The sequence below is a fragment of the Cervus elaphus genome, chromosome 16 (genome assembly GCF_910594005.1).
Source record: "Cervus elaphus chromosome 16, mCerEla1.1, whole genome shotgun sequence".
In the NCBI taxonomy this organism is placed as follows: Eukaryota; Metazoa; Chordata; class Mammalia; order Artiodactyla; family Cervidae; genus Cervus; species Cervus elaphus.
This window is the reverse complement of record NC_057830.1, coordinates 41,329,616-41,348,117: the sequence shown is the minus strand read 5'-3', so window position 1 is coordinate 41,348,117 and position 18,502 is coordinate 41,329,616. Positions and strand designations below refer to the sequence as shown.

The following is an 18,502-nucleotide window of genomic DNA, read 5'->3' as shown; positions in this document are numbered from 1 at the left end:
ACCAACTGCCCCAGGTTGACCTCACGCCCCTCCCACTGCTGTAGCCTGACCTCACCCAGCCCCACCCCTTCCGGCAGAACCAGAGCTCCTCTTCCAGAGCGGCGGGCGCAGCGGGCGCGGCTGGTGCGGCGGTGGCTGGGCAGTGTCGAGCCGGGCCAGATGGACCCTGGGCGTCGGTGAGTGACCTCGGCCTCCGCCGGGTGGAGGGACGGGCTTGTTCCTCAGCTGCGGTCCCTGGGCGCCCCCAGGTCCCGAAATGGAAAGAAAGCGGCGGTTTCGTCGCATTTCCGCTGGCGGTTTAGCGCGCGGGTGGGGAGCGGGGGCGAGGCTTCCCCGGGCTGGGGGCGGAGGTCAGAGAAGGGGCTGGGCGGGCCGGGGGCTGAGGGAAGGGCCCGGGCTTGAGGGAGCGGGCCGGGATTGAGGGACGGGGGCCCAGGGCTCTGGGGAAGGGACCGGGGGGCTAAGGGGACGGGGCCGGGCCTGAGGGAAGGGGACCGAGGGACTGAGGGAAGTGGAGGAACAGGGGGCTGAGCGAAGGGGCCGGGGGCTGAGAGAACAGTAGGGGAAGGAGGAGCTGAGGGGAAGGGGAGGAGCCGGGGGCTGAGAGAAGGGGACTGGGGGGCTGAGGGACGTGGATGGGCCGGGAACTGAGGGGACGGGACCAGGCCTGAAGGAAGTCCTGGGGAGGGGAATGAGGTCGGAGAAAGGGGGGCGGGCTGGGGGAACGGAAAGGGGCAGAGCCTGAGGGGTCAGGGTGCGCGGTCCTTAGGTGGCTGGGGCGGAGGGTCCGGGGTCTGAGGGGAGGATGCCCGGGCTCCTGAGAGGAAGGGGCCAGAGAGTTGAGGAGGGCGTCTAGGATAGGAGAGGGGCCCTCCAGGAGGGGTGCAGGATCCGGGATTCGGAAGGAAGGGGTGGGGGAGAGGCCGGGCCCTAAGTGTTCGGGTAAGGGGGCCAAGGGCCCAGAGGGTCCCGGGAAGAACGGGGAGCCCTGGGGAGGGGGTCCAGAACCTGGAGGGTTAGAGGGAGGGGGCGGAGCGCCTAGAGGGTCTAGGGAAAGAGAGGAGCCCTCCCGGAAGGAGAGGGTCACGACTTGGGAGGTCAAGAGGCGGACGGCCGAGGAGGAGGGGCCGGGGTCTCACGAAGGCCGGGCGGGCGGTCCCTCCCAGCTCTGGGGCCCACACCAGCGGGGAGATGTTGCAGCCAGGTCAGTGGAAAGGCAGCGACCGACGCGGCTGCAGAGTGGAGCGGCTCTGGTTGGGAACAGCCCCTCAGGGTGCGGGATGGGAGTCACCTGGAAGGGAATCACTCTCATTGGAGCTTGGTGCCCCTAGAGAGGGTCTGTGTCAAGGGGAACACGGCTTCCTCCCCCTGGAATCTGTTCGAGTCTGGCCCGGAGGAGCGAGTGTGAGGAACGCACTTCCCACTGGGCAGAGCTCTGAGGTGTCACGGGCCAGCGCGCCCCGCTGGGCTCTTCAGCGACCTGGCCCCCGAACTCGGTAGGGGCTTAACCTGCCGGGGCCGACCACGTGATTCGCCCCGCCGCCCCGCTGGCCGGCGCTGGGCAGAGCCTGACAGCGGGTGAGTCGGGGAGCTGGTGCCTGAGGCTGGCCCGCGCCTCTCCGGGTGGAAAGTGTTCCCAGACCCGAGATGGCAAGGGTGTGCGGGGTTGTCTTTGATGCTCTGCTCCATACCCCCCTCAGTAACTGGCAGTGTGTCCCCCATGACCTTTTCCTTCAAGCATTGTGAGAAGCAGACTGTCAAAAAGTTCACTTGCATGGAGTCCTTGGTGATTCTGATCTTTGGTCCGTGCAGTGCAGCAGGGGCTGGGCAAGCGCCTGGCTGAAAGAGAACGTTGGGAGCCCTGGGGTCTGCCCTGTGTTGCAGTGGGCTGCGTCCTGGGGCCCTTGTCCATCAGAGGTCCTGTCTTTGACTGTGCAGGAGGCAGGGGTGGGAGGGGAGTCCTCTGGGTCACGGTGGTGTGGAGAGTGGGCCGTGTGAGACCTGTTTCCTCTGCTACACTGGAGAGGGTGGACACGTGGACGGCTAACTCGGTGTTGGTGGTTTCATCACCTCAGAAACCTTATCGTGTTCCTTATGGAGTCCTCTGGGTCACGGTGGTGTGGAGAGTGGGCCGTGTGAGACCTGTTTCCTCTGCTACACTGGAGAGGGTGGACACGTGGACGGCTAACTCGGTGTTGGTGGTTTCATCACCTCAGAAACCTTATCGTGTTCCTTATCATAGAAATGGGCCTGTAGAATGTATGGTCTTGTGTGTCCGGCTTATTCACTTAGCGTGGACGATTTGTAAAGCGTTGTCCGTGTTGTAGTGAATGTCAGTACTTCACTCCTTTTGTCGTCAGATGTTAGTAACATTCCATGGATTGGATAGACCACCTGCTGCGTGTCTATCACTTCACAAGGACATTGGGTTCTTTTCACTTTGGGCTGTTGGGAGTGATGCTCTGTGAACAAGTTTTCTCTATACCTAGGAATGGAGTTGCTGGGATCTGTGGCACCTCTGTGTTTTAACCTTTTGAAGAACTGCCCGATTCTTTGATTTTCCATTTCCACCACCAGCCTAAGAGCCTTCTGATTTCTGCACACCCTCACCAAACTTGTTTTCTGTTTTTTGGACTATAGCCACCCTGGAACATGTGGAGTGGTGGAAGACACCGATTGGCCAGGTCCCGGTCATGTGACCATACGCTCTAGAGCATGTGTGAGCTGCTCCTGGTGGGTCAGCGGTGGAGATAGCAGCAGCACACCTCACTGGAGCCTGGACCAGAGAGAAGGTTCTTGCCAGGTAGGCTCCATTCCTGCTGTGGGGGGTTCGTAGTTATCACTTGTGATTCTGCATCCCCCGGGCCCTCGGTGCAGGCCCCGCTGTGAGATCTGGAAAGGTGGTGGCTTCCCTCGTTGACACAGAACTAGTGTTTTGTTGTCCTGGTCCTCGTCCTTGTCCAGTCCCATTTGACCCCCAGGCTGTACCGTTGAGCCTCACCCACGGGATCGGGAGAGCCCAGTTCTAAAGGAGTTTCATGCAAGGAGAGGCTCCCTGGACCCAAGTGCGGCCCGCCACATTCGTGGAAGCGGAAGTGGAGCGGGGCCCCTGGGAGCTGAGGGCGCAGTGGTGGCTGGGCAGTGTGGAGCCTGGCCAGACCAACCCTGGGCGTCTGCGAGCGGTTTCCTGGCATTTGCACTGGCGGTTTCGCGCAGCTTCCCCGGGCTGGGGGCGGAGGTCAGAGAAGGGGATGGGCGGGCCGGGGGCTGAGGCAAGGGCCCGGGCATGAGGAAGCAGGCCAGGCCGGGATTGAGGGGAGGGGGCCTGGGGCTCTGGGGAAGGGACTGGGGTGGGGGCGGTGGGGGGGGGCTGAGGGGAAGGGGCCGGGCCTCAGGGAAGTGGAGGAGCCTGCGCTTGGGCAGAGCCTGAAGGCGGCTGAGTCAGGGAGCGGGTGCAGGAGGCTGGCCCGCGCCTCTCGGGGTGGAAAGTGTTCCCAGACCCAAGATGGCAAGGGTGTGCGGGGTTGTCTTTGATGCTCTGCTCCATACCCCCGTCAGTAACTGGCAGTGTGTCCCCCATGACCTTTTCCTTGAAGCATTGTGAGAAACAGACTGTAAAAAAAAAGTTCACTTGCATGGAGTCCTTGGTGATTCTGATCTTTGGTCCGTGCAGTGCAGCAGGGGCTGGGCAAGCGCCTGGCTGAGAGAGAACGTTGGGAGCCCTGGGGTCTGCCCTGTGTTGCAGTGGGCTGCGTCCTGGGGCCCTTGTCCATCAGAGGTCCTGTCTTTGACTGTGCAGGAGGCAGGGGTGGGAGGGGAGTCCTCTGGGTAACGGTAGTGTGGAGAGTGGGCCGTGTGAGACCTGTTTCCTCTGCTACACTGGAGAGGGTGGGCACGTGGACGGTCCGCTAACTCGGTGTTGGTGGTTTCATCACCTCAGAAACCTTATCATATTCCCTCACCCCCCAACACTAGGCAACACTATCTACTTTGTCTCGCTGTAGACTTACCAGATCTGGCCACTGATAGAAATGGGCCTGTGTAATGTATGGTCTTGTGTGTCCGGCTTCTTCACTTAGCGTGGACGATTTGCAAAGCCTTGTCCCTGTTGTAGTGGATGTCAGTACTTCACTCCGTTTATCGTCAGATATTAGTAACATTCCTTTGAATGGATAGACCACCTGCTGCGTGTCCATCACTTCACAAGGACATTGGGTTCTTTTCACTTTGGGCTGTTGGGAGTGATGCTCTGTGAACAAGTTTTTTATATTCCTAGGAATGGAGTTGCTGGGATCTGTGGTACCTCTGTGTGTTAACCCTTTGAAGAACTGCCAGATTCTTTGATTTTCCATTTCCACCACCAGCATAAGAGCCTTCTGATTTCTGCATACCCTCACCAAACTTGTTTTCTGTTTTTTGAAAGGTAGCTACCCCAAAACGTGTGCAGTGGTATCTCAAAAGTCGGCTTTGATTTGCATTCCCTTGATGGTTAGTGATACTGTCTGTTCACAAGCTTATCATCCATTTATATGTCTTTGGAAAAATGTCTGTTCAGATCCTTTCCCCTTTTCAAAATGTGGTTGACTGTCCCTTTTATTATTGACTAGTAAGAATTCTTTATATATTCTGGGTAGATGATTTGAAAATATTTTCTCTCATTCTGTAAATAGTGTTGATTTTGATGGGTATCTTTTGAAGCCAAAAGTTTAAAATTTTGTCCAGTTTGTTTTTTTCTGTTTTCACTTGTGCTTTTAGTGACGGCAAAGCATCTAAGGTCTGTTGTCGAATTCAAGGTGATGAAAATCTGTGCTTATGTTTTTTTTTTCTAAGAATTTAATAGTTTTACTTCAGACACTTAGGTTTTTTGCTCCATTTTTTTCCAGTTAATTTTTGTGTGTGGTGTGAGGTAGGGTTCTAGAGGCATTATCTTTGGATTTAAAAAAAAACAAAACCAAAACAGGCCTTTAATTTTTCAAAGAGTTGTTTTCATGATTTTTTTAATTAAAAATATTGAGAGGGAATAGATTATTATAGATTTGAGCCTATCACTAGCTACCCTTGCAAGATTTTCATAGATGCTGGATGATAACTGCAGTACCCAGAATGTACTAAGCAACCTACACAAGTTAAGATTTCTAAAGGCAGAGTTGAGGAAGGCCAGCAGAGCATCTTCTGTCTGGTTGCTAATGCATGCCAGGCCACACGTCAGCACATACGGTGTATGCCTGTGACGAGTCTGGTCCTGGGGAACAAGGGGATTCTAGGCATCTGTCATGTCTAGCAGTGCAGTGTCTAGTCAGGGCTATCCTGTGGTCTTAGGGAAGAGGTGCTTAGCAAGTGGCTCGGAGAATTGGAGTGTTGGTCTTTTGAAGTAACCGTACCTGTTCATTAGAGACGCAGCTTGCTTCTCTTTTGCTCCCCGAGTCACCATTCTTCACATTCCGATAGCAGTCACTACTCTGAGTTCTGGCTCAGTCATGTCACCATCCCTTTGGGGAGTGCTTCTCATACGTACATCTATATGAAAGTGTGAGAATGGTAGTCAGTCAATCATATCCGAATCTGTGGCCCCATGGACTGTAGCCCGCGAGGCTCCTCTATCCATGGAATTTTGCCTGCAAAAATATTGGAGTGGGTTGCCTTCATTTTTCTGGGGACTCTTCCCCATCCAGGGATTGAACCTGGGTCTCCTGCATTGCAGGCAGCTTCTTTACTGTCTGAGCCACCAGGGAAGCCATATATATATATATATATATACACACACACATACATACACACATATACACATACACCCAGAGTAATAGAATTGTATCGCAGAATAAATTAGGATGAACCAGAAATGGAAAGCTCTCAGCATTTTAGCAAACAAATATGTACACTAGCCATTGAAGCAATGATTTCTGTTTGCATGAAGAAGAAACTTCATACAGTTGTAAATCTTATGGAACTTCTTTATTTCCTGTAGTTTCTCACTGTGGCTGAAAGTTAGTTGAAGTCTTTGGTTAGGGAAATGCAAATTTCTTTACAAAAGCTTGTTATGTTGGGGAGGATTTCAGAGGTATTCTAAAAGGATCTCAACCCACAAAGATTTGCCCAGGGTGCCTGTCAGCACATATCCTTCTGAGCTTTTTACTCTTAATAGTTTTACAGACAGAAACTCTCCCCAGTGCCTGGGAATTCCTCATTGGATTACTGAGTTTTCAGCAGAGTTTTGTGAGTGTCTCACATCTGCACCTGGAGAAGAAAGGTTTGTGCACCGTGAGCGTGCTCATATGCTCCACTGGGCAGGCAGGGAAACCCCTTTGACAAGGAACGTAACGGGTGTTTCTCACTGGGTTTGCAGAGATAGGGACGATAACTTTCTGGGAGGAAATTTTCCTGTTTGAAAGATAAAGTCAATTTTGGTGTTGCCTGTGGTCTAGAAAGCAGAGGGGATTCCACAGGACTCTGGAGTGGAGGACTCGGGGCACCTCCCCCCGGGCAGCCACCTGGCCCCTTCTTCCTATTCCATGGGGGAGTGGGGAGCCTGTGGCCATGACGCGGGGGAAAACCGGCCAGTGCTCAGCAGCCCACGAGTGAGGTTGGCTTCTGGAGGGACGGGTGGAGAGTGGACCCTGGGACTTCTGTGCCGCCAGCATGGAGAAGACACAGGCCAGGGCGCGGGTTTCACCTTGTCCTTGGGTGGGGAGTGCATCTCGCTGGAGACCCTGTCCTTCTGCATGACCGACCGTCCCCTCACTGGCTGAGGAGACCACTAGGCCACCGGAGTCCTGTGGGTGGGCAGCCCCTTCTCAGGCCAGTGTGGTACCATGGGCAGTCTTGACTTGGGGAGGCAGAGGCTTAGGGCAGAGCATTTGGCTTTCAGGCAACTGTGTCTCCATGTGTGAATAGGCACGCTGGTTATGCCTGCCGGTGCTGAGCCGGTCTGTCGGTTCCTGAAGATTGTGTCCAAAGCAGTTTGTGTCTGGGCGCTTCCTGCCTTGCTTCACCTAATCAGAGGGGAGCAAGGGTCCCGATGGGACAGTGTCCAGGGGACTGCATTGATCCTGCCCACCTGGTGGCACATGCTTCCCTACCCAGCTGACGTGGCAGGAGTCCAATCTGGGAATCAGAGCTGTTCCCCTCGATCCATCCCTGCCACCACCTTGGGCTTGTGACCTAGCAGAGCTGGGGGCGCAGGTCGACCTGCCTGGGGGAGTCTCAGGCCTGCGAAGGGCTCCCGTCCTCTTTGGATCCACACAGAGCACAGAGCATATGGCCCCACCAAGTGAGACTGGCAGTGTCCTCAGCTCAGACACCAGGATGGGGGCTTCTGGTTGCGTGCAAACAAGCCTTCAGTTTCTTCCTGGCCTGTGTGCAGTTTTATGAGTACTTCTGGGGAGAGTGAAACCTTTCTTCTGGTCACTTTCTTTTGAAGTCCTGAAAGGCTAGATTTTGCCTTTGCAGTTATGCAAAGAGCAGCGTGGTCCGGCTGCGAGGCTGTGTCATTGTTGTCTGAGCCGATAAATTCCAGAGTTTCAGGGCTCTGCTGAGGAGGCAGGGCGGCCTGCCTCAGGGCTCCCCGGCACAGAAGTTGGCATTCTCTGTGTTCTGCGTTTCCCCAAGTAGATGGCAAAGCAGCCCTTGAATGATTTATTGACTTGTCAGAGTCTAAGTTAAGAAAATCATTGTAGGGTTTCCAGTAATTATTTTTGAGTCAAAATGGTGCTTTAAAAAAAAATTGTGATAAAATGCAGCAGACTTTACCATTGGCGACAGCGCATTCCCAGTGTTGGACAACACTGTTGTCAGGAGACTTAGTCGGGGAGGTTCCCATTGAGTGAAGTAGCACACGGGACTTTTTTAATTTTGCAGAAAATGTTCTCATTTGAGTTGTAGCTAGGAGTATTTCTTCTGTGTTTCTGCCCTGTGACTGCTCTCATGTTAGGTTTCTTTTGATCCTTCTGGTGTCACTCAGGCATGGGGATTATGAGTGACCTTGTTTTATTTTAATGGTTGTGGCATGTAGGAATGTAGTGCCCTGACCAGGGATTGAACCTGGGCCCCCAGCATTGGGAGCGAGGAGTGTTAGCTGCTGGACCCCCAGGGATGTCCCATGAGTGGACCTCTTGAGCACATAGCTCTCTGCCCTCCCTGTGCTGTCCAGCGTTTTGGGGTCCCAGGCAGGGCATCTGTGTGGGTCTCTGGGCAGGGCTCTCCTGGCATCTGTGACCCTCAGCGTTGCTCTTCCAGATGTGGAAAGCCTCGGCAGGCCACACTGTGTCCATCAACCGGGACGACGGGGGAGCCGACAACTGGGAGTACCGACCCTGATTTCGTGGTAGGAGCCGCCAGTCTGCCCACCTTTCCCGTCTCCTGAAGTGGATCCTCCCAGGTTTTTGGGTGGATGGGTGGGTGCGGGGCTGTTTTACAATCCAGGGTGTGGGGTGTCCTCCTTCTTTCTTTTCCTTTTCAGAATGACGTAAGTGAAAAAGAGCAGAGATGGGGGGCCAAGGCCGTGCCAGGATCTGGGCACCAGGAGCACATCACGTAAGAGACTTTCTCGATCTTTGTGTGACAGTGACATTCTGAAATGTGAAGGGGTGAGGTGGGGCACGCTCCCCGCTGGGTAGCGCGAGTGCCCTGCTTCTGTGGGCTGGCCCTGCTTCTGCGTTGTCTGGTCCCTTGTTTACACAGTAGATAAAAATGAGGTCTGACATGTATATACGTAAGTGTTTGTGTACGTGCATGTGTAAAGATGTGCTCAGTGACTTTAAATCCTCATTGCCCGTGACTGCTGTACTTCTTACTCTCCAGTCTGCTTTTCAACCTTGTAGTTTTCATCGAGAAACACAGTCACTTAAGCTGTTCTCTCTGCGGAAGGGAGATTTCTAAAGCATGGGCTGTCTTTGAAGATCTGAGATCAAAAACACCCCCTCCTTAATGTGTATTATTTTGTTATAATGTGATTATTCTGTTGTTGTCAGTTGAATCCCATGAGCTGAATCCTGAACTTCATGTTCTCATGAAGGTCGAGATAGGAGACTGCACGAAGCAAGGATTGTCCCTGACTTGGCCCGTCTTAACTCGCCACCTCCAGGGTAGCTTGTTTTCTTGTTGGGAAGTGTAGATAGTCTTCTTCCCCAGCTCCTCAGGGGCTTGGGAGGTGGCCAGTCCTGGTTGGTGTTCTAAGCCGTACGTCTGGGATTGCCATCCGGATGTGGAGTGAGGTGGCCCTCAGCTGCTTTGGGTGACAGCCGCCTGGCCTGCCCGGTTCTGGCTGCATCTTGTGATCTGTCCCGCTCTTCCTAGTGCTTAAAGTGAAAATGACTTTTACATCTTAAGTTCTGTAAGCCTCTCACTTCACCTTTGAATGGAAAGCCAGGGTGCTTCATGTTGAGAGAAACCATCTGAATATTCCACATCTCTTGGTTCCTGGCCTAGGGTCGTCCGGGTGCAATCCTGTTGACTTTGTCTCCCATTTGCGTCTGGTGATGTTTACGGAGCTGGCTCTCCCACTTCATGTCTGGTGAACCCCGAGGAGCTGTCCTCCATGTGGTGGAATGCTGTCCACATCGTAGCCCCAGGTTCTGTAGGGGCTTGGAGATGCCTCATTGTGTGTGTTCAGACTTGCTTTTTTCCCCATTAACCTGCTTCTGACTCTGAAAACTGCTGGAGTTGGGGGCAGCTGGAGGTGCAGTAAAGTGAACACAAGGGAGGCTGGGCTGGGGAGCCACCGGGGAACGACACCTCACAGATTGCAGAGATAACGTCCTTGTCTGTCCTCCCAGAAAGCACAGACGCATGTCTTGGCTGTCTGTCTGACCGATTTGTTCGTCTTCCATCTCTTCCCTCCCAAGTATCCACAAGCTGTGGGAGAATGTGTTTCAAGAACACCAGACCCTCAGGGAGAAAGAGCTGGAAATGGGACCCAAAGCCTCTCCTGGCTACAGAGGGAAGTTTGGCGTGGAGCAGGACAGGATGGACAAGGTAAGTGCCGACCCACGTGGTGTCAGTCCTGGCGTGCTTGACCTCGCCAGGGTCAGCAGGGTCGTCTCTCAGCCCTCCCCTTCCGTTGAAAAGTTGGGAATCCACTTGTTGAGGACGAGATTTGCCAGAAGTAACACTCTCAATTGATCTTAGCCGAGAAGGGCTGTGGTTTCTGGAAGCTCTCTTCAGATTCTGAGTTGCTGGGGAGGGAGGTGTTTTGGGAAGCCTGCAGCTGGAGATCAGGTCCTACCAGAGGCCAGCTCTGTGACCAGGACAGAGGCCCACAGGCAGCCAGACTGCTGGAATGGGCGTCACGTGTAGTTCAGGCTGCAGCCTTAGTGGTTCCCATCTGCAGCCCAGAGCTGAGTTTCAGCACCTTGTTTCACGTCGAGGCTGGAAAGTCAGCCACCTAGCGTGCTGCTGTCCTTCGCACACTTGTTGACCTTCAGAGAGGACCCTGTCCTCCGGCGTCAAACCATGGCCCACCAGGGTGAGGACATGCAGGTCTCAGTAGGTGGGACTGAAGCTGTTAAGAGTGCAGCATCCTTTGCTGGTACTCAGAGAGGGGGCTGGATCAGCTGGGGGCTGTGTCCGCCCTGCAGAGGGGACAATAGACTGGAGCAGGTGTGCTGCATCTGCAGTGAAGCGGGTGCGCGTTTCCCAGGCTGGGTAACTTGAGATGTCTGCCTTTACTCTGTGCTGAGGTGTAAGCTGGGGTCAGATTCCTCTGTAATTCCACCCCATCTGCCTTGTGTCTGGATCGCCCTCAGCCCAGAATGGCAGGGCTTGTCACACTGGTGAGCCAGCACCTGCTTGAGAGAGGGGCGCCTCTCATGACCAGAGCGTCATCCCTGCTTCCCGCAGTGCTCTGCCTGGTGCTGACTATCTCATAAATAGAGTCTCGTCAGTGTGAGAACAAGGCCAATCTGGGGGAGAAAGCTGTTATCATAAGAAAGTTGGGCGAATCGCTAAGCTTTCACTCTGGCCATATTTTTGGAACAGTTCTCCCTGACTTCTTGGTGATGAAGAGTCACGCTGGCGGATCCTTTGGGCATGCTGCTGCCTCCATGTTACCTTGCTGATGTTTTCTGGGTGAGACCCCTGAAGCTGCAGATGGGTAGTCTCTGCCACAGGTGTTTGGAGGCCACGGTGCTCCTGATCGGCTATTGGCTGTGGTCATCGAATCCAGCCTGGGAGGGAGAGAAAGTAACAGCTCCAGACTGGAAAGTAAATCCTGCTTTGCTCCCCGGCTGTGGAAGAACGCGCGCCCTGAGCTGCCTGCAGAGTTATCAGAGGTGGTGGTGACCCTGTGGGGGTTGGACCCTAAACGCTGCTGCTGAAGTTCCGGTTAAACAAGCAGGAGAGGAGTTGGTAGTGCGCTGGCAGGCCCCTCACTGTATTGAAGGAGGGGGCCAAGGTGGTGGTGATTCCCTGGGGAGGAGCTAGGCTGGACGAGCCGCCTCCTCTCCCGGCATTGGGTCATGCGTCAGTCATCTGTCCTGCATCCTCAGTGTCCATAAAGAGGACCGTGACCACTCTCCATTCTGCCGAGGGCGCCTGCTGCCTTACTCTGAGGGTCACGCCTGGGCGACTGGAGCAGTACGGGGCCGCTCAGTGTTCAGGGTGTAAATATTTTTAGCTTCCCGGCCACCACAGGGTCTCTGGTGGCTCCTGAAGTACCTGTATTGTCTTGACACGAAGTTAGATATAGATTTTCTGTAAATGAACAATGTTCAGAAACACCTGTATGTTCTTTGTATGTTATTTACAAAGAACCTAAGTGCTGGATGTGGGCCATGGGCCATGGCTTGCTGACCACACAGCGGGAGCTCGGGGTGGACTGCTCGGTGTGCATGTGGCCTTGAGAGGTCACCAGACCCGCTTCCCTGACTGGGGGGTGGCGGGACGGTGGCAGGCCCCACTGCTCACCTGGGCGGGCTGGGTATGTGGCAGGTGTTGACACTGAACGGGCGGTGTGCCTGAAGCATGCCATCTGTATTGCAGTTTGTGCCCTGATTTCTGGGCCACGTGCTTTGACAGTGTCCCACCTGAAAAGGGTGATCACTGCCAGCAGTCTTCTTGGAAGTGGGCTTAGGAGTCGCTGGCAGGCTGCTGGCTCTGTGGTTCTGGTTGGGGCTGGCTTCCTGGTTCTTCACACCCAGGCACCTCAGAAGGCCCCCTGTGGCTGGGGTTCTTGGGAGACTTCTGGGGAGCCTGGTGTGGAGAGGGTTCAAACACCTGACTGGGGGGCCCTGGTGTTGTGATGCCCCATGGAGTTACCTCCCTCTGGGCCGGCTTCCACGTTGAGTGATTTTGTTTGCGTCACCCATGCCGACCAGAAGTGCAGGCTGCCTCAGGGTCGGGGGGCGCGTCCAGTGTGGCCATGCTGGTGGGTGTCTGATGCTTCACTTTTGCCCCTGTTTCAGTCAGCTGTTGGCCATGAGTATCAGTCAAAGCTCTCCAAGTGCTGCTTGCAGGTTGACTCCATCTGGGGGTTTGGAGGCAAGTTTGGTGTCCAGTTGGACAGAGTGGACCAGGTGAGTGAAGCGTTGTGAGCAGACAAGAATCGGGGTAGTGGTTTCCCCTTGGGGGTCAGGAAGGGAGCTCCTGGGTGCTGGCCGCATGCAAGTGCTTCATTACCAAAAATGTATCATGTGTGCCTGTCTCTGGCACATATGTGAAGCTCCCATGAGATGGTTTTAAAACATCAGGAGAGGACAGTGCTGGAATCCACCCCTGCTTCAAACTACCTCGGCTTTCTCACTGACCATGTAATCCCACCATGGAATTATCCATGACATGGCTTCTGTCTACACAGGGTATCCTGTGTTGAGCTTGCCGCCAACCCTACACAAGGGTGAGAGACCAACAGCAGGGCGGTTAGGACAGATGTCAGGCAGCTACTGAGGTCTTCTCCTGCAGAGGTCTGTAGAAGAGCCTTGGTCAGAGACCTGCTTCTCAGGTACAACACCAGTCTCAGAAACCCAAACTCACTCTTTATCAAGCAAAGGGTTGGCATACGTTTTAAGTAGGGTATCCAGTAAATGAAGAGGTGTGTGCTAGTGGGATCTTAGAGTGGAGAAAACTGTGCCAGAACCTTGAGTCCATGAAAGAGAACAAGTTGACATGGATGAACTCACCACTCAGAGCCACCATAAGAAGTATTAGTTAGCTTGCGCTGTGGAACAAACAACCTCAGCACCTAGTGGCTTAAAATAATGTGTATTTATTATCTCAGGTTCTTTCAGTGGGGTCAGAAATTCAGAAATGGCTTAGCTGTGCAATTCTGGCTTGGGAGTCCCTTGTGAGGTTATCGTCAAGATGTCATGTAGGGCTGCAGGTATCTGAAGGTTGTTCTGGGACTGGAAGATCAGCCTGCAAGATAGCACACTCACAGGGCTGTTGGCGGAGCCTCAGCTCCTCACCACATGGACCTCTCCTCAGGCTGCTTGAGTGTCCTCACAGCATGGCAACTGGCTTCACCCAGGGCAGGAAGTGCGAGAGAGAGTGAGGAAGAGTCTGAAATGCCTCTGATGGCCCACTTTTCAGTAGTTACATGCTGTCATTGCTGCCTTATTCTATTCACTAGAAGCGAGTCCCTAAGCTTGGTCCATACTTAAGGAGTGGGAGATTGGGTTCCCTTCTGAGTAGAGGAATACCCCAAAACTTGAGGACATAACTTAAAACCACCACAACAAAACTCCAGGGACAGCAGTATTCTGGGAGCTTCTTTCGGCTTAGACTTTATGACCAACTATGGGATGGTACCAACTGTTGCTAGCCCTCTCCCCCCTCCCCAGTCAGAAAGTGGCCTCAGCTGGCTGTGTCTACAGGGCCTAAGACTTCCGGGTGTCTGCCACCGTGTCCTCACTCTGGAGATCTCACTCATTCTCTTCTAAGCATCTCACACCTGGAACCCGGCATCCTGGGCAACGCAGGGACCACACCCCATCCTCTCCCACAAGTCAACTCCAGCACAAGTTTTTAAATATTTACTTGGCCACGCTGAGTCTTAGCTGCATCGTGCTGGATCTTTTAGTCACAGCAAGTGGGAGCTTTAGTCGTGGCACGTGGGATCTAATTCCCCAAGGAGGGATCAAACCCAGGCCCTCTGCATTGGGAGCATGGGGTCTAAGCCACTGGAGCATCAGGGAAATCCCAGTAGCATCATTTGTTGAAGCAATAAGACAAAATGAGGCTTCGATTTTATAAAGTCTCAGCCAATTCTGATAAAGAGCGCCTGGTTACATTTGCTGAGTTTTTGGCAACTCGGCAGCATGTCAAAAAATTGGGCCCAATCACACGTACAGGCTCATTCTATGATTTCCAGGACACAACAGTAAACATCAGTTCATGTTCAAGAGGCCAAAAGAGAACAGCCTTTCTGTGGTTATCTACTGTTGCACAGTGAACCGCCCAGAACTTAGTGGCTGCAAACAGCCACCCATTATCTCTCATCAGGCTGTTGGTCGGGGGCTGACTGGGGCTAGATGTGTGGTCGATCTCCAGTGGAGACAGTCCTGCATCCACAGTCAGCTGGTGGGTCAGCTGAGCTTGGCTGCTCAAGGGTAGCCATGGTTCATGATGGACAAGCTGGCTGCTGGCAGGGATGATGATGGGAGTCCTGTCCTCCAGCAGGCTGGCCTGGGATTGTTCACAGGGAAGTGGCCAGAGAGCAATGCTCTCAAGGCCCTGTGAGGCTTGTCACTTTGCCTCTTTCTGTTGGCCAAGCCAAGTCACAAGGCCAGCCCAGAAGCTGCAGAAATACGCTGTGTCTCTTGATGGGAAATGTTGCAAAGTAGCGTGGCAAAGGGGGCAGCTACAGGCCAGGGCAGGAGAATCATGGCCTCCTACATTCCACTCCACGTGTGGTCTTCTTGACTTGATGCTGAAGAAGAGACTGGATAGAACTCAACATCTTCCCACTGTTGTTATTGTTGTTCCATTGCTAAGTCGTTCTTACTCTTTGCAACCCCATGAACTGCAGCACCCCAGGCTTCCCTGTTCTTCACTATCTCCTAGAGTTTGCTCAAACTCATGTCCATTGAGTCTGTGATGCTAGCTGACCATCTCATCCTCTGTCGCCCACTTCATTTGGATAGAACTGAACATCTTCCCACTAAAAAACTCTTTAAAAACCAAAAAGGACAGCTTTGAAACAGAGTTGGAAACATCTATTTCAAGCCAAGGGCCAAAATCACACTGAATAGTGATGTGTCACAAGTGGTCTCAAAGTCAGGGACAAGTCAAGGATGCTGTGATCACCTCTGTTAATTATCAATGCTCTGAAAGTTCTAGAATGTGCTATTGAACAAGAAAATTCAATAATAATTGTGATAGCTGAAAGAGGGAAATAAATTAGCCAGTGATTGAAGATGATATAATGGCCTACCTGAAAAACACAAAAGTATCAGCTGAAACATGGTAATAATAGAACAGAACAGCTCTGTCAGGGAGTCAGATGCTAACAACTCTCCAGAGTTATTGTTGGCAAAAGAATCAGTGTAATTCCTGGAAATTGCAGTGGAGAAAGGATGCAATCAGAAAGAGCAAGGTTGTGGGGGGAATAGAAATACCCTATGATTAAACTTAAGAGGAATAAGATACCAATCTGCACAAAAATGTAAAGTTCTGAGGAACGAAGGATGGAAGGAAGGGATCGGGGGAGGGAGGAAGGAAGTTTGTAAACATGGATGGATGGATGGATAAATGAACAGATGGATGATGGATGGATAAATGAACAGATGGATGGATGGATGAATGAGTGGATAGGTGGATGGATGGATGGGTGGTTAGATAGGTGGATGGATGGATGGGTGGTTGGATAGATGCATGGACAGATGGGTGGTTGGATAGATGGATAGATTGATAGACAGATGGATGATGGATGGATGGGTGGATGAATGGATTAGTGAGTAGATAATAGTAGATGGATGGACAGATGACTGGCTGACTGGATGGATGGGTGGATGGATGGATGAATGAATTAGTGAGTGGATGGATGGATGGATTACTGAGTAGATGGATGGATGAACAGATGCCTGGCTGGCTGGCTGGATGGGTGGATGAACAGAGGATGGAATGAATAAAGCACGTGTTTACACTCCAATTCTAGAAACATATTCTAGGAAATTAAGTAGGAGCTGGGCGATGATTGTTTTCTCCAGAACAGTGACAAGTGTTTGGAAACGGCCTCAGTGCTATCAGTGAGTGGTGAGGTGCAATCTGTGGACACCCCACAAGGAACAGCCCTCCCCCTCCTTCCTGCCACCTTCAGCAGCCGCCGCCCCAGGACTGACTCGTCTGTGTGTGTGTTTCCAGTTTACCCGCACTAATGCTACAGGTGATTATACAGCGTCCAGAATACGACAAAGACGACATTTTGAACTCGATGCGATCTTTAATCTGTTTAAAGTTGTTGTATGGCCCCTAAGGTATTTTATTACAGACTTTTTAATTAGTGAAAAATTCATGAATACCATAGAGAAAATGTTTTAAAATTTAATGTTTCTTCTATTTATGTAAACTTATGAATTCATTTATATACTTTTTCTTGTATAGCCAGGCTATAAATATCCTTTCAGATCAATTCATGTTCTGATATCTGATTTTAGTCTTTCAAATGAATGTACTGTAATGCTTGTCTGTATAAATCCTATGAACAAATATATGGCTTTTGTAAATGATGCATTTATTGTAATTATTCTTGTTTAATTTTTAAATGATAAACCATGAGAGAAGGGGTTTTCCTGCAATTGTAAAATCATCATGACACGGTGTGCATTATCCTTCCAGAATGTAACTGAGCTCTCCAACACTCACCCTGAAATGAGCGAACTTAATTTCAACCAATTGTTCTATTTTAACGACTGACCTAAACTGTACTTTTTCTAGCAAGAAATCCTTTCTCTCTGCAGAGTGAAGCGATTTAAAAGTACTGGGTGTTGAATGTGAGCTTCTAGTGAAGCTTGGGCTGAAAGCATGGCTAGAAGACGACTATGACAATCTCTCCCGTGACCTGGTCTCTGAGGACCCAGGTCCCTCTCTCCACTGAGACTCTTCGGGGACCAGTCGCAATGCGCTGCACCCGCTGCAGAGCCGGTGCGCTGGACGGTGAAGGAGCCACGTCCGGACAGACAGACAGCGTAGAGCAGCTCTGACAAAGGCTTTAGTTTTCTTATGTAAAGCATCTTTTTATATCTGTAAACATGTTTAAAGAATGGACCTAGGCGTACATTTGTAGATTTTGATGACATAGCCATTTTGGATTGTATAAGCAGCAAATGTAACTTTTACTTTTCCAGGAGCACATTACAAAAGCCAGCAAGAGATGCGTTCAGATCACAGTGCGTTATTTATTATGCAGTGATGTCTCAGTAGACAGAGACGGCATGTCTCTTTACATGTGGGCTCCACCTTTAATTTACTTGTACAATTCATTGTTACCATTCTGTTTTTCTACTAATCTTTGGTGAACTTCCTGAATATGTGACAAAGTACGTACAGTCTACTTTTGAACTATTTTTATCACAGTATTATTTATTGCTTTCTTTCAATAAAGTACTGAAGGAAAATTTCCCACTGCCAATAGAGTGTGCCGAGGGTAAGCTGTACTCTGAGAACAGACCAGAGCTGGTAATGGGAGCCCGTGTCATCGGACATTGTTAAGAGAAACGGATGGATACAATGGAAAGGCTAGAAGGCGGAAGCATAGATGTCCCCAAAGGACGACCGACCTGGTATTCATACTCTTGGCTCTGGAGGCAAGAGGCTCCATCACTTCAGCACCTGCGGGGACAGGGCCCCTCTGCTGCGGAGGCGTGGGCAGCGGGCCGAGGATGGGAACAAAGTGCAGGTGTCAAGGCTCACCGTGGATCCCAGGGCGGGGTGGCCGAGGGCAACCCTGATGCGGACCCGAATGATGCACTAGGGAGTGTGCGTGTGCACGCCTGTGTGTGGGAGCTTTTTATGTTATTTTAGTCAACAGTCTTTATTATTCATATATCCATAGAAACAAGAATGTAGCAAGGGGAGGTGGGAGGGAGATTCAAGAGGGAGGAGACATACGTTCATCTATGGCTAATTCATATTGATGTATGGCAGAAATCAGATACTGCACAGCAATTATGCTTCAGAAAAAAAGAACACAGCAAGTTGGTCAGGAAAGTATGAAAAAGAGCTTTCTCACAGAGATTTATAATCACAACTCTGTGTATCTGGGAGCAGGCTGCCCACCATCATCAGGACTTCCCCCCAGCATCAGACCTTCCCCCAGCATCAGGCCCTAGTCTAGCATCAGACCTTTCCAGAGCATCAGACCCTCCCCCAGCATGAGACCCTAGTCCAGCATCAGGCCCTCCTCAAGCATCAGACCTTCCCCCAGCATCAGGCCCTAGTCTAGCATCAGACCTTTCCAGAGCATCAGACCCTCCCCAAGCATCAGGCCCTAGTCCAGCATCAGACCCTACCCAGCATCAGACCTTCCCCCAGCATCAGACCCTAGTCTAGCATCAGACCCTCCCCCAGCATCAGA

The 18,502-nt window shown here is 51.9% G+C and overlaps 2 long non-coding RNA genes across 2 annotated transcripts; one reads left to right on the top strand and one right to left on the bottom strand.

Moving 5' to 3' along the window:
- The first annotated feature begins 1,364 nt into the window (after positions 1-1,364).
- LOC122672958 lies at positions 1,365-17,547 on the top strand. The gene is made up of 9 exons (XR_006334532.1): positions 1,365-1,578; positions 2,641-2,803; positions 8,233-8,320; positions 8,456-8,529; positions 9,424-9,566; positions 9,840-9,969; positions 10,972-12,506; positions 16,085-16,312; positions 16,887-17,547. It is a non-coding gene; the product is annotated as an uncharacterized LOC122672958 (long non-coding RNA).
- Positions 17,307-18,502, bottom strand: LOC122672966. Its single transcript, XR_006334544.1, has 2 exons — positions 18,307-18,502; positions 17,307-18,234 (listed from the first exon to the last, which is right to left on the bottom strand). It is a non-coding gene; the product is annotated as an uncharacterized LOC122672966 (long non-coding RNA).